The sequence below is a fragment of the Schistocerca gregaria genome, chromosome 3 (assembly GCF_023897955.1).
Source record: "Schistocerca gregaria isolate iqSchGreg1 chromosome 3, iqSchGreg1.2, whole genome shotgun sequence".
Taxonomy (NCBI): domain Eukaryota; kingdom Metazoa; phylum Arthropoda; class Insecta; order Orthoptera; family Acrididae; genus Schistocerca; species Schistocerca gregaria.
The window spans coordinates 96,576,591-96,590,057 of NC_064922.1; the positions used below are offsets into that span (position 1 = coordinate 96,576,591).

General features: G+C 25.5%; 2 long non-coding RNA genes across 2 annotated transcripts in view; one reads left to right on the top strand and one right to left on the bottom strand.

Moving 5' to 3' along the window:
• LOC126356081 (uncharacterized) overlaps positions 1-4,381 on the bottom strand; it is a 57,645-nt gene extending 53,264 nt beyond the window's left edge. The window contains exon 1 of the long non-coding RNA XR_007565576.1: positions 4,188-4,381. This is a non-coding gene — a long non-coding RNA (uncharacterized LOC126356081). The remainder of the gene's footprint in view (positions 1-4,187) is intronic.
• LOC126356085 (uncharacterized) lies at positions 3,071-9,389 on the top strand. The gene is made up of 2 exons (XR_007565580.1): positions 3,071-3,770; positions 9,040-9,389. It is a non-coding gene; the product is annotated as an uncharacterized LOC126356085 (long non-coding RNA).
• Positions 9,390-13,467: the final 4,078 nt, after the last annotated feature.

The window sequence follows — 13,467 nt, forward strand, 5'->3', positions numbered from 1 at the left end:
CCATCACTATTTTGACTTACACCATCACGAATTAACATTATCTGAAATAAACTAAATTTAACCTTACATAATGAATTTAAAACACTTCTTGGACCTTGGTTTAAAGATTTTATTTATCTCATTTGTTTAGTGAAATTTTTTGAGAAAAGTTAATAGAAGAGTTAAACTTCTAATTTTATGTTTTCAAAACATATGCTTTTCCTAAGCTAATTAACTTTATTCCTTAATTAATTTATCTCATGCGTTTGCGACATGGACATTAATTAAGAAATATGTGAAGTAAATAATTGTTAAGATTTGACCTGTTATAATATAAGGTTCTTCAACAGGTCGTTTACCAATTCACGTTAGTAAGCATACAACAACTACTATAATTCAGAATAAAATTTGATTAATAGGGTAAAGTTGAATGCCTCGGAATGGTGTTTTATTATAAAATGGTAAAATTATTAAGATTCTAATTGATAAAAATAATGCAATAACACCTCCTAACTTATTAGGGATAGATCGTAGAATTGCATATGCAAATAGGAAATATCATTCTGGTTGAATGTGAACTGGTGTTACTAATGGGTTGGCAGGTACAAAGTTATCTGGATCTCCTAATAGGTAAGGATTAACTAAACATAGTATAATTAATAATGATGTTATTATTACAAATGTAATAGAATCCTTAAAGGTAAAGTATGGATGGAATGGAGTTTTTTCAATATCTCCATTTAGTCCAAGAGGATTATTAGATCCTGTTTGGTGAAGAAAAAATAAATGAATTGCTGCTATAGCAGCAATAATAAATGGTAATACAAAATGGAATGTGAAGAATCGATTTAATGTTGCATAATCAACAGCGAATCCTCCTCATACTCATTGGACTAAATCTGTTCCTAAGTATGGGATTGCTGATAATAAATTAGTAATTACTGTTGCACCTCAAAAAGATATTTGGCCTCAGGGTAAGACATATCCTATAAATGCAGTTGCTATAACTAAAAATAAAATCACTGTACCAATTATTCAGGTATGTATATATATATAAGATCCATAGTAAATTCCCCGTCCTACATGTAAGTAAATACAAATAAAAAATATTGATGCTCCATTTGCGTGTAAGGTTCGGATAATTCAACCATTATTTACGTCTCGGCAGATGTGTACTACACTACTGAATGCTATTTCAATATTTGATGTATAATGTATAGCTAAAAATAGTCCAGTTACGATTTGAATTACCAAACATAACCCTAATAGGGATCCAAAATTTCATCAAAATGAAATATTTGTTGGGGCAGGTAAGTCAATTAAAGAGTTATTAATAATTTTAATTAAAGGATGTCTTAATCGTAAGGGTTTATTCATTAGTAATTATCTTATTTTACGAATAGGTCCCTGATTAATATTGGTGATTTTAACAACTGCTAGTAGTGCTAAAAATAAATAAATTATTATTATTATTGTAATAATGAATGTTGGTCTATTATATAATTTTTCTAAAGATATTGTTATTTCTTGATAATTGATTGAATTATCAATATTTATAGTTTTGGTGTTTTTGAAAAAGTCTATAAATATAGATATATCTAGAATAATTAATATTAATATGATAAATACTCACATTATTAATGTAATAATTATAGTGATTGATTTAGGCTGAAATATTTCGTTTGATGCAATTCTTGTAATGTAAATAAATAATACTAGTATACCACCAAGAAATGTTAAAAATAAAATATATGATAATCAATATCTTTCTATTATTGTTCCTGTTATTAATCCAACTAGGAAGGTTTGAAGGATAATAAAAAGCATTATTGATATTGGGTGTCTTAATTTAATCTATAATTATATTATTTAACTAATATATATGAAAGTTAACTTAATATAAAAAAAAGAATTCATATTAATAACATATTATATTAAATTACATAATTGTATAAAATATATTTATTATATTATTTAATCTTTCTTTATTTTTTAGTGAAAAGAAAGATTAAATAAGAAAGAATATAATACATTTATTGCTATACATGTTCCATATTAATCTTTAATTATATATAATAGAGAAGTTGTTGTGGTCATACATAGGGGCGTTTCTTTTTTTTGTTAATGTTTGTGGTTTTTTTCTTTTTTTTTCTTTAAATTTTTGAATCTTTTATTTTTTCCTGAATTAATAGATTTAAAATTTTCTTATTTTTTATTTTTAAAAGTTTTATTCTTGCTTGTTTATTCACTTTTTCTTTGTATTATATGTAAGTTTTGTTAGACTAAATGTTCTTTTTGCAGTAATTTGATTTAATTATCAAGTGATTTTGGATTTAGCAATTGATTTAGTATCGGCATAATTCGTGCCAGCAGCCGCGGTTATACGATTGATACAAGTGAATATTATTGGTTAAAACAGTTGTTTATATTATTAGGGTTGAAATATAAATTTGTAAGGTGAAATGTTAAAATTTATTTGTGGCCCTTTTTATGAATCTGTGAAATTTAAATAATAAACTAGGATTAGATACCCTATTATTTTAAATGTTAATTATATTTACCAGGGTACTATTAGTTAAGGTCTTTAAACCCAAAGAATTTGGCGGTATCTCATTCCATTCAGAGGAACCTACCCCATGATTGATAATACACGATTTACTCTACTTAATTTATTTGTTTGTATATCTCCGTTATCAGAGAATCTTTTTAGAGTTATAATTCTCAAGATTTATAATTATAAAATATTTCAGGTCAAGGTGCAGCTTATAGTTAAGAGGAGGTGGGTTACAACAGATTTTTGTTTATAACGGATTTGATAGTGAAATACTGTTAATGAAGGTGGATTTGATAGTAATTTAATTTATTTAATTTAACTGATATTGGCTCTGAGATGTGTACACATCGCCCGTCGCTCTCATTATTGATTATTCTATTTTATTTTAAAGTAGCTTCAATTTAGATGAGATAAGTCGTAACATAGTAGATGTACTGGAAAGTGTATCTAGGAAGAGTTTCAAGATATAACTTATTAGTAAAGTGTTTCATTTACACTGAAAATTTTTCTGTGCAAATCAGGATATGTTGATTATTTATTTTATTATATTTATTTTTTGTTTATTTAATTATTTAATATAAATAATTTTATTGTATTTTTGTCTTAGTATATTTTATAGAATTGATTTTTTTAATTATAGTTTATTGGTAATGTAAGTGTTTTATGAAATATTATTTTAAATTTTTTTAAGTAGATTTTATTTATTGTACCTTTTGTATCAGGGTTTATCAAAATTTTAGTATTTATTTTACTTGTCTCGATTTGGGTTGATTTATAAATAATTTATAGTTAATGTATCATAATTATTATTAAATTATTTATAGAAATGAGATGTTAATCGTTTCCCAAGATATCTAGTTTCTTAAGAAAAAATTTAATTTTTTAAAGTTATTTGTTTTTATTTAATTTTTTAAGTAAAAATATTAACTTATTTATTCTTTAAGGGATAAGCTTTGAAGTTAATAACCTATAATTTATTTTATAGAAATATAATAGTAAGCTTTAAACCAGCTATCTTTAAGATTAAGTTTTAGTTCATTATTTTTTATTTTGATTTTATAAATATTTTAGGTTTTTTATTAAGATTATTAATTTAATTTTAAAATTTTTGTAATAATGATAGAATTAGTATATTTATTTGTATGAAATTTTTACCTTGTGAACTTATTATAAGGAACTAGGCATAATTGATTTCCGCCTGTTTATCAAAAACATGTCCTCTTGTTTATATTTTGAGGTCTGGCCTGCTCACTGTGCGTATTTTTAAAGAGCCGCAGTATTTTGACCGTGCAAAGGTAGCATAATCATTAGTCTCTTAATTAGTGGCTGGAATGAATGGCTTGACGAGAAATCAATTGTCTCTTAATAAATTTTTGAATTTAACTTTTGAGTCAAAAGGCTTAAATTCTTCTTTAGGACGAGAAGACCCTATAGAGCTTGACATTTTACTTTTATATAGTTTTTTGTTTGTCTTTCTATATTTAATGATGATGTTTTGTTGGGGTGACATGAAGAATAGATAAACTCTTCATTATTATATCATTTATTTATGTTTGTTATTTTGATCCATAATTTATGATCATAAGATTAAGTTACCTTAGGGATAACAGTGTAATTGTTTTTGAGAGCTCATATCGACAAAGCAGATTGCGACCTCGATGTTGGATTAAGAAAAATTTTGGGTGCAGGAGCCCAATGATTAGGTCTGTTCGACCTTTAAATTCTTACATGATCTGAGTTCAGACCGGCGTGAGCCAGGTCGGTTTCTATCCTAAGATTGTTAATCCATATTAGTACGAAAGGACCATATGGTTAAAATATTTTTTGTTATATTGATTAATATTAATTTATTTACTATTTTGACAGATTAATGTGTTGAATTTAGAATTCATTTATGTAGATTTTTTCTACAAATAGTATTGATACTTTATGATTTATTTATATTTATTTTGAATTTTCTTTTATTGGTTATTTGTGTTTTAATTAGTGTTGCCTTTTTAACTTTATTAGAGCGTAAGGTTTTAGGTTATATTCAGATTCGAAAGGGTCCAAATAAGGTAGGTTTTGTTGGAATTCCTCAGCCATTTAGAGATGCTATTAAGTTAATTTGTAAGGAGCAGCCAATTCCTATTATATCTAATTACCTACTTTATTATTTTTCCCCTGTTTTTAATTTAATGATTTCTTTAGCCGTTTGAGTAATTTTTCCTTATTTAACTTATATGTGTTCTTTTTCTTATGGATTTTTATTTTTTTTATGTTGTACTAGATTAGGTGTTTATACTGTTATAATTGATGGTTGATCTTCTAATTCAAATTATTCATTATTAGGTTCTCTTCGTTCTGTTGCTCAAACAATTTCTTATGAAGTTAGTTTAGCTTTAATTTTATTGTCTTTAATTATTTTAATTGGTAGTTTTAATATGTTTGATTTTATAAACTATCAGCTTTATTGTTGATTTATTATTATTTCTTTTCCTTTAGCTTTAGCTTGTTTTGCTTCTTGCTTAGCTGAAACTAATCGTACTCCTTTTGATTTTGCTGAAGGGGAATCTGAGTTAGTTTCAGGATTTAATATTGAGTATGGTGCGGGTGGTTTTACTTTAATTTTTTTAGCTGAATATACTAGAATTGTCTTCATAAGAATGTTATTGGCTTTAATTTTTTTGGGCGGTGATTTTTATTCTTTTATATTTTTTATTAAGCTTGCTATTATATCTTTTGGTTTTATTTGGGTTCGTGGAACATTACCACGGTTCCGTTATGATAAATTAATGTACTTAGCTTGAAAAAGTTTTTTACCTTTATCTTTGAATTTTTTTATTTTCTTTGTTGGTTTAAAGATTTTATTTATCTCATTTGTTTAGTGAAATTTTTTGAGAAAAGTTAATAGAAGAGTTAAACTTCTAATTTTATGTTTTCAAAACATATGCTTTTCCTAAGCTAATTAACTTTATTCCTTAATTAATTTATCTCATGCGTTTGTGACATGGACATTAATTAAGAAATATGTGAAGTAAATAATTGTTAAGATTTGACCTGTTATAATATAAGGTTCTTCAACAGGTCGTTTAGCAATTCACGTTAGTAAGCATACAACAACTACTATAATTCAGAATAAAATTTGATTAATAGGGTAAAATTGAATGCCTTGGAATGGTGTTTTATTATAAAATGGTAAAATTATTAAGATTCTAATTGATAAAAATAATGCAATAACACCTCCTAACTTATTAGGGATAGATCGTAGAATTGCATATGCAAATAGGAAATATCATTCTGGTTGAATGTGAACTGGTGTTTTAATGGGTTGGCAGGTACAAAGTTATCTGGATCTCCTAATAGGTAAGGATTAACTAAACATAGTATAATTAATAATGATGTTATTATTACAAATGTAATAGAATCCTTAAAGGTAAAGTATGGATGGAATGGTATTTTTTCAATATCTCCATTTAGTCCAAGAGGATTATTAGATCCTGTTTGGTGAAGAAAAAATAAATGAATTGCTGCTATAGCAGCAATAATAAATGGTAATACAAAATGGAATGTGAAGAATCGATTTAATGTTGCATTATCAACAGCGAATCCTCCTCATACTCATTGGACTAAATCTGTTCCTAAGTATGGGATTGCTGATAATAAATTAGTAATTACTGTTGCACCTCAAAAAGATATTTGGCCTCAGGGTAAGACATATCCTATAAATGCAGTTGCTATAACTAAAAATAAAATCACTGTACCAATTATTCAGGTATGTATATATATATAAGATCCATAGTAAATTCCCCGTCCTACATGTAAGTAAATACAAATAAAAAATATTGATGCTCCATTTGCGTGTAAGGTTCGGATAATTCAACCATTATTTACGTCTCGGCAGATGTGTACTACACTACTGAATGCTATTTCAATATTTGATGTATAATGTATAGCTAAAAATAGTCCAGTTACGATTTGAATTACCAAACATAACCCTAATAGGGATCCAAAATTTCATCAAAATGAAATATTTGTTGGGGCAGGTAAGTCAATTAAAGAGTTATTAATAATTTTAATTAAAGGATGTCTTAATCGTAAGGGTTTATTCATTAGTAATTATCTTATTTTACGAATAGGTCCCTGATTAATATTGGTGATTTTAACAACTGCTAGTAGTGCTAAAAATAAATAAATTATTATTTCTATTGTAATAATGAATGTTGGTCTATTATATAATTTTTCTAAAGATATTGTTATTTCTTGATAATTGATTGAATTATCAATATTTATAGTTTTGGTGTTTTTGAAAAAGTCTATAAATATAGATATATCTAGAATAATTAATATTAATATGATAAATACTCACATTATTAATGTAATAATTATAGTGATTGATTTAGGCTGAAATATTTCGTTTGATGCAATTCTTGTAATGTAAATAAATAATACTAGTATACCACCAAGAAATGTTAAAAATAAAATATATGATAATCAATATCTTTCTATTATTGTTCCTGTTATTAATCCAACTAGGAAGGTTTGAAGGATAATAAAAAGCATTATTGATATTGGGTGTCTTAATTTAATCTATAATTATATTATTTAACTAATATATATGAAAGTTAACTTAATATAAAAAAAAGAATTCATATTAATAACATATTATATTAAATTACATAATTGTATAAAATATATTTATTATATTATTTAATCTTTCTTTATTTTTTAGTGAAAAGAAAGATTAAATAAGAAAGAATATAATACATTTATTGCTATACATGTTCCATATTAATCTTTAATTATATATAATAGAGAAGTTGTTGTGGTCATACATAGGGGCGTTTCTTTTTTTTTGTTAATGTTTGTGGTTTTTTCTTTTTTTTTCTTTAAATTTTTGAATCTTTTATTTTTTCCTGAATTAATAGATTTAAAATTTTCTTATTTTTTATTTTTAAAAGTTTTATTCTTGCTTGTTTATTCACTTTTTCTTTGTATTATATGTAAGTTTTGTTAGACTAAATGTTCTTTTTGCAGTAATTTGATTTAATTATCAAGTGATTTTGGATTTAGCAATTGATTTAGTATCGGCATAATTCGTGCCAGCAGCCGCGGTTATACGATTGATACAAGTGAATATTATTGGTTAAAACAGTTGTTTATATTATTAGGGTTGAAATATAAATTTGTAAGGTGAAATGTTAAAATTTATTTGTGGCCCTTTTTATGAATCTGTGAAATTTAAATAATAAACTAGGATTAGATACCCTATTATTTTAAATGTTAATTATATTTACCAGGGTACTATTAGTTAAGGTCTTTAAACCCAAAGAATTTGGCGGTATCTCATTCCATTCAGAGGAACCTACCCCATGATTGATAATACACGATTTACTCTACTTAATTTATTTGTTTGTATATCTCCGTTATCAGAGAATCTTTTTAGAGTTATAATTCTCAAGATTTATAATTATAAAATATTTCAGGTCAAGGTGCAGCTTATAGTTAAGAGGAGGTGGGTTACAACAGATTTTTGTTTATAACGGATTTGATAGTGAAATACTGTTAATGAAGGTGGATTTGATAGTAATTTAATTTATTTAATTTAACTGATATTGGCTCTGAGATGTGTACACATCGCCCGTCGCTCTCATTATTGATTATTCTATTTTATTTTAAAGTAGCTTCAATTTAGATGAGATAAGTCGTAACATAGTAGATGTACTGGAAAGTGTATCTAGGAAGAGTTTCAAGATATAACTTATTAGTAAAGTGTTTCATTTACACTGAAAATTTTTCTGTGCAAATCAGGATATCTTGATTATTTATTTTATTATATTTATTTTTTGTTTATTTAATTATTTAATATAAATAATTTTATTGTATTTTTGTCTTAGTATATTTTATAGAATTGATTTTTTAAATTATAGTTTATTGGTAATGTAAGTGTTTTATGAAATATTATTTTAAATTTTTTTAAGTAGATTTTATTTATTGTACCTTTTGTATCAGGGTTTATCAAAATTTTAGTATTTATTTTACTTGTCTCGATTTGGGTTGATTTATAAATAATTTATAGTTAATGTATCATAATTATTATTAAATTATTTATAGAAATGAGATGTTAATCGTTTCCCAAGATATCTAGTTTCTTAAGAAAAAATTTAATTTTTTAAAGTTATTTGCTTTTATTTAATTTTTTAAGTAAAAATATTAACTTATTTATTCTTTAAGGGATAAGCTTTGAAGTTAATAACCTATAATTTATTTTATAGAAATATAATAGTAAGCTTTAAACCAGCTATCTTTAAGATTACGTTTTAGTTCATTATTTTTTATTTTGATTTTATAAATTTTTTAGGTTTTTTATTAAGATTATTAATTTAATTTTAAAATTTTTGTAATAATGATAGAATTAGTATATTTATTTGTATGAAATTTTTACCTTGTGAACTAATTATAAGGAACTAGGCAAAATTGATTTCCGCCTGTTTATCAAAAACATGTCCTCTTGTTTATATTTTGAGGTCTGGCCTGCTCACTGAGCGTATTTTTAAAGAGCCGCGGTATTTTGACCGTGCAAAGGTAGCATAATCATTAGTCTCTTAATTAGTGGCTGGAATGAATGGCTTGACGAGAAATCAACTGTCTCTTAATAAATTTTTGAATTTAACTTTTGAGTCAAAAGGCTTAAATTCTTCTTTAGGACGAGAAGACCCTATAGAGCTTGACATTTTACTTTTATATAGTTTTTTGTTTGTCTTTCTATATTTAATGATGATGTTTTGTTGGGGTGACATGAAGAATAGATAAACTCTTCATTATTATATCATTTATTTATGTTTGTTATTTTGATCCATAATTTATGATCATAAGATTAAGTTACCTTAGGGATAACAGCGTAATTGTTTTTGAGAGCTCATATCGACAAAGCAGATTGCGACCTCGATGTTGGATTAAGAAAAATTTTGGGTGCAGGAGCCCAATGATTAGGTCTGTTCGACCTTTAAATTCTTACATGATCTGAGTTCAGACCGGCGTGAGCCAGGTCGGTTTCTATCCTAAGATTGTTAATCCATATTAGTACGAAAGGACCATATGGTTAAAATATTTTTTGTTATATTGATTAATATTAATTTATTTACTATTTTGACAGATTAATGTGTTGAATTTAGAATTCATTTATGTAGATTTTTTCTACAAATAGTATTGATACTTTATGATTTATTTATATTTATTTTGAATTTTCTTTTATTGGTTATTTGTGTTTTAATTAGTGTTGCCTTTTTAACTTTATTAGAGCGTAAGGTTTTAGGTTATATTCAGATTCGAAAGGGTCCAAATAAGGTAGGTTTTGTTGGAATTCCTCAGCCATTTAGAGATGCTATTAAGTTAATTTGTAAGGAGCAGCCAATTCCTATTATATCTAATTACCTACTTTATTATTTTTCCCCTGTTTTTAATTTAATGATTTCTTTAGCCGTTTGAGTAATTTTTCCTTATTTAACTTATATGTGTTCTTTTTCTTATGGATTTTTATTTTTTTTATGTTGTACTAGATTAGGTGTTTATACTGTTATAATTGCTGGTTGATCTTCTAATTCAAATTATTCAATATTAGGTTCTCTTCGTTCTGTTGCTCAAACAATTTCTTATGAAGTTAGTTTAGCTTTAATTTTATTGTCTTTAATTATTTTAATTGGTAGTTTTAATATGTTTGATTTTATAAACTATCAGCTTTATTGTTGATTTATTATTATTTCTTTTCCTTTAGCTTTAGCTTGTTTTGCTTCTTGCTTAGCTGAAACTAATCGTACTCCTTTTGATTTTGCTGAAAGGGAATCTGAGTTAGTTTCAGGATTTAATATTGAGTATGGTGCGGGTGGTTTTACTTTAATTTTTTTAGCTGAATATACTAGAATTGTCTTCATAAGAATGTTATTGGCTTTAATTTTTTTGGGCGGTGATTTTTATTCTTTTATATTTTTTATTAAGCTTGCTATTATATCTTTTGGTTTTATTTGGGTTCGTGGAACATTACCACGGTTCCGTTATGATAAATTAATGTACTTAGCTTGAGAAAGTTTTTTACCTTTATCTTTGAATTTTTTTATTTTCTTTGTTGGTTTAAAGATTTTATTTATCTCATTTGTTTAGTGAAATTTTTTGAGAAAAGTTAATAGAAGAGTTAAACTTCTAATTTTATGTTTTCAAAACATATGCTTTTCCTAAGCTAATTAACTTTATTCCTTAATTAATTTATCTCATGCGTTTGCGACATGGACATTAATTAAGAAATATGTGAAGTAAATAATTGTTAAGATTTGACCTGTTATAATATAAGGTTCTTCAACAGGTCGTTTACCAATTCACGTTAGTAAGCATACAACAACTACTATAATTCAGAATAAAATTTGATTAATAGGGTAAAATTGAATGCCTCAGAATGGTGTTTTATTATAAAATGGTAAAATTATTAAGATTCTAATTGATAAAAATAATGCAATAACACCTCCTAACTTATTAGGGATAGATCGTAGAATTGCATATGCAAATAGAAAATATCATTCTGGTTGCATGTGAACTGGTGTTACTAATGGGTTGGCAGGTACAAAGTTATCTGGATCTCCTAATAGGTAAGGATTAATTAAACATTGTATAATTAATAATGATGTTATTATTACAAATGTAATAGAATCCTTAAAGGTAAAGTATGGATGGAATGGAATTTTTTCAATATCTCCATTTAGTCCAAGAGGATTATTAGATCCTGTTTGGTGAAGAAAAAATAAATGAATTGCTGCTATAGCAGCAATAATAAATGGTAATACAAAATGGAATGTGAAGAATCGATTTAATGTTGCATTATCAACAGCGAATCCTCCTCATACTCATTGGACTAAATCTGTTCCTAAGTATGGGATTGCTGATAATAAATTAGTAATTACTGTTGCACCTCAAAAAGATATTTGGCCTCAGGGTAAGACATATCCTATAAATGCAGTTGCTATAACTAAAAATAAAATCACTGTACCAATTATTCAGGTATGTATATATATATATAAGATCCATAGTAAATTCCCCGTCCTACATGTAAGTAAATACAAATAAAAAATATAGATGCTCCATTTGCGTGTAAGGTTCGGATAATTCAACCATTATTTACGTCTCGGCAGATGTGTACTACACTACTGAATGCTATTTCAATATTTGATGTATAATGTATAGCTAAAAATAGTCCAGTTACGATTTGAATTACCAAACATAACCCTAATAGGGATCAAAAATTTCATCAAAATGAAATATTTGTTGGGGCAGGTAAGTCAATTAAAGAGTTATTAATAATTTTAATTAAAGGATGTCTTAATCGTAAGGGTTTATTCATTAGTAATTATCTTATTTTACGAATAGGTCCCTGATTAATATTGGTGATTTTAACAACTGCTAGTAGTGCTAAAAATAAATAAATTATTATTATTATTGTAATAATGAATGTTGGTCTATTATATAATTTTTCTAAAGATATTGTTATTTCTTGATAATTGATTGAATTATCAATATTTATAGTTTCGGTGTTTTTGAAAAAGTCTATAAATATAGATATATCTAGAATAATTAATATTAATATGATAAATACTCACATTATTAATGTAATAATTATAGTGATTGATTTAGGCTGAAATATTTCGTTTGATGCAATTCTTGTAATGTAAATAAATAATACTAGTATACCACCAAGAAATGTTAAAAATAAAATATATGATAATCAATATCTTTCTATTATTGTTCCTGTTATTAATCCAACTAGGAAGGTTTGAAGGATAATAAAAAGCATTATTGATATTGGGTGTCTTAATTTAATAAAATTAATATTTATTACATTTGATAATGATATAATTATTATTTTGATCATTTCAGGGGTTAGTTTATTTAAAATACCTGTTTTGGGGACCGATGATGGAAGCTTTTCCACCTCTGAAGTTTTAAAAGTGGGGGCTGGACTTATTTCCGGTTTACAAGACCGGTGTTTTTTTTAAACTATTAAAACTAATGTTTATATTCTCTATTTTTACTTCTTTATTGATTTATTTTGCTGGTGTTTATGTTTTTTCTTCTAAACGTAAACATTTATTAATGGTTCTATATAGAATATATTGTTCTTTCTTTATTTATGTTAGTTATTGTTTTTCTTATTGAGTTTGATTATGATTATTTTTTTCCTGTTATTTTTTTAGTTTTTTCTGTTTGTGAGGGTGCTTTAGGTCTTTCTATTTTAGTTTCAATAATTCGTTCTCATGGTAATGATTTTTTTAATTCTTTTGGTTTATCTTAATGTTAAAGTATTTATTTATAACTATTTTTTTGATCCCTCTTTGTTTATTAAATAATTGTTGATGGTTCATTCTTTAATGTTTCTGTCAGGTTTTGTTTTTATAATTTGTGTTTATTCATATGCTGATGTGAATATAATTAGATATTATTTTGGTATTGATTATTTTTCTTTTAGTTTAATTTTACTTAGTTTTTGGATTTGTTCTTTAATAATCACTGCTAGAGGTTCAGTTTATTTAAGTTCATATCATTCTAATTTTTTTGTTTTTATGGTTTTGATTTTAATAATTATGCTTTATTGTTCATTTGCTAGATTAAGTCTTCTTTCTTTTTATATTTTTTTTGAGGCTAGATTAGTTCCTACTTTACTTTTAATTTTGGGTTGGGGTTATCAACCTGAGCGTTTGCAGGCTGGTGTTTATTTAATTTTTTATACTTTGGTTGCTAGATTACCTTTATTATTAGTTTTATTTAAGGTTTATGATTTTTCTAATACTTTATATTTTCCTTTATTGGTTGATTTTGGTTCTTATTATTTTATGTTTTATGTATTTATAATTTTGGCTTTTTTAGTTAAGATACCTATGTTTTTGGTTCATTTAGGACTTCCTAAGGCTCATGTA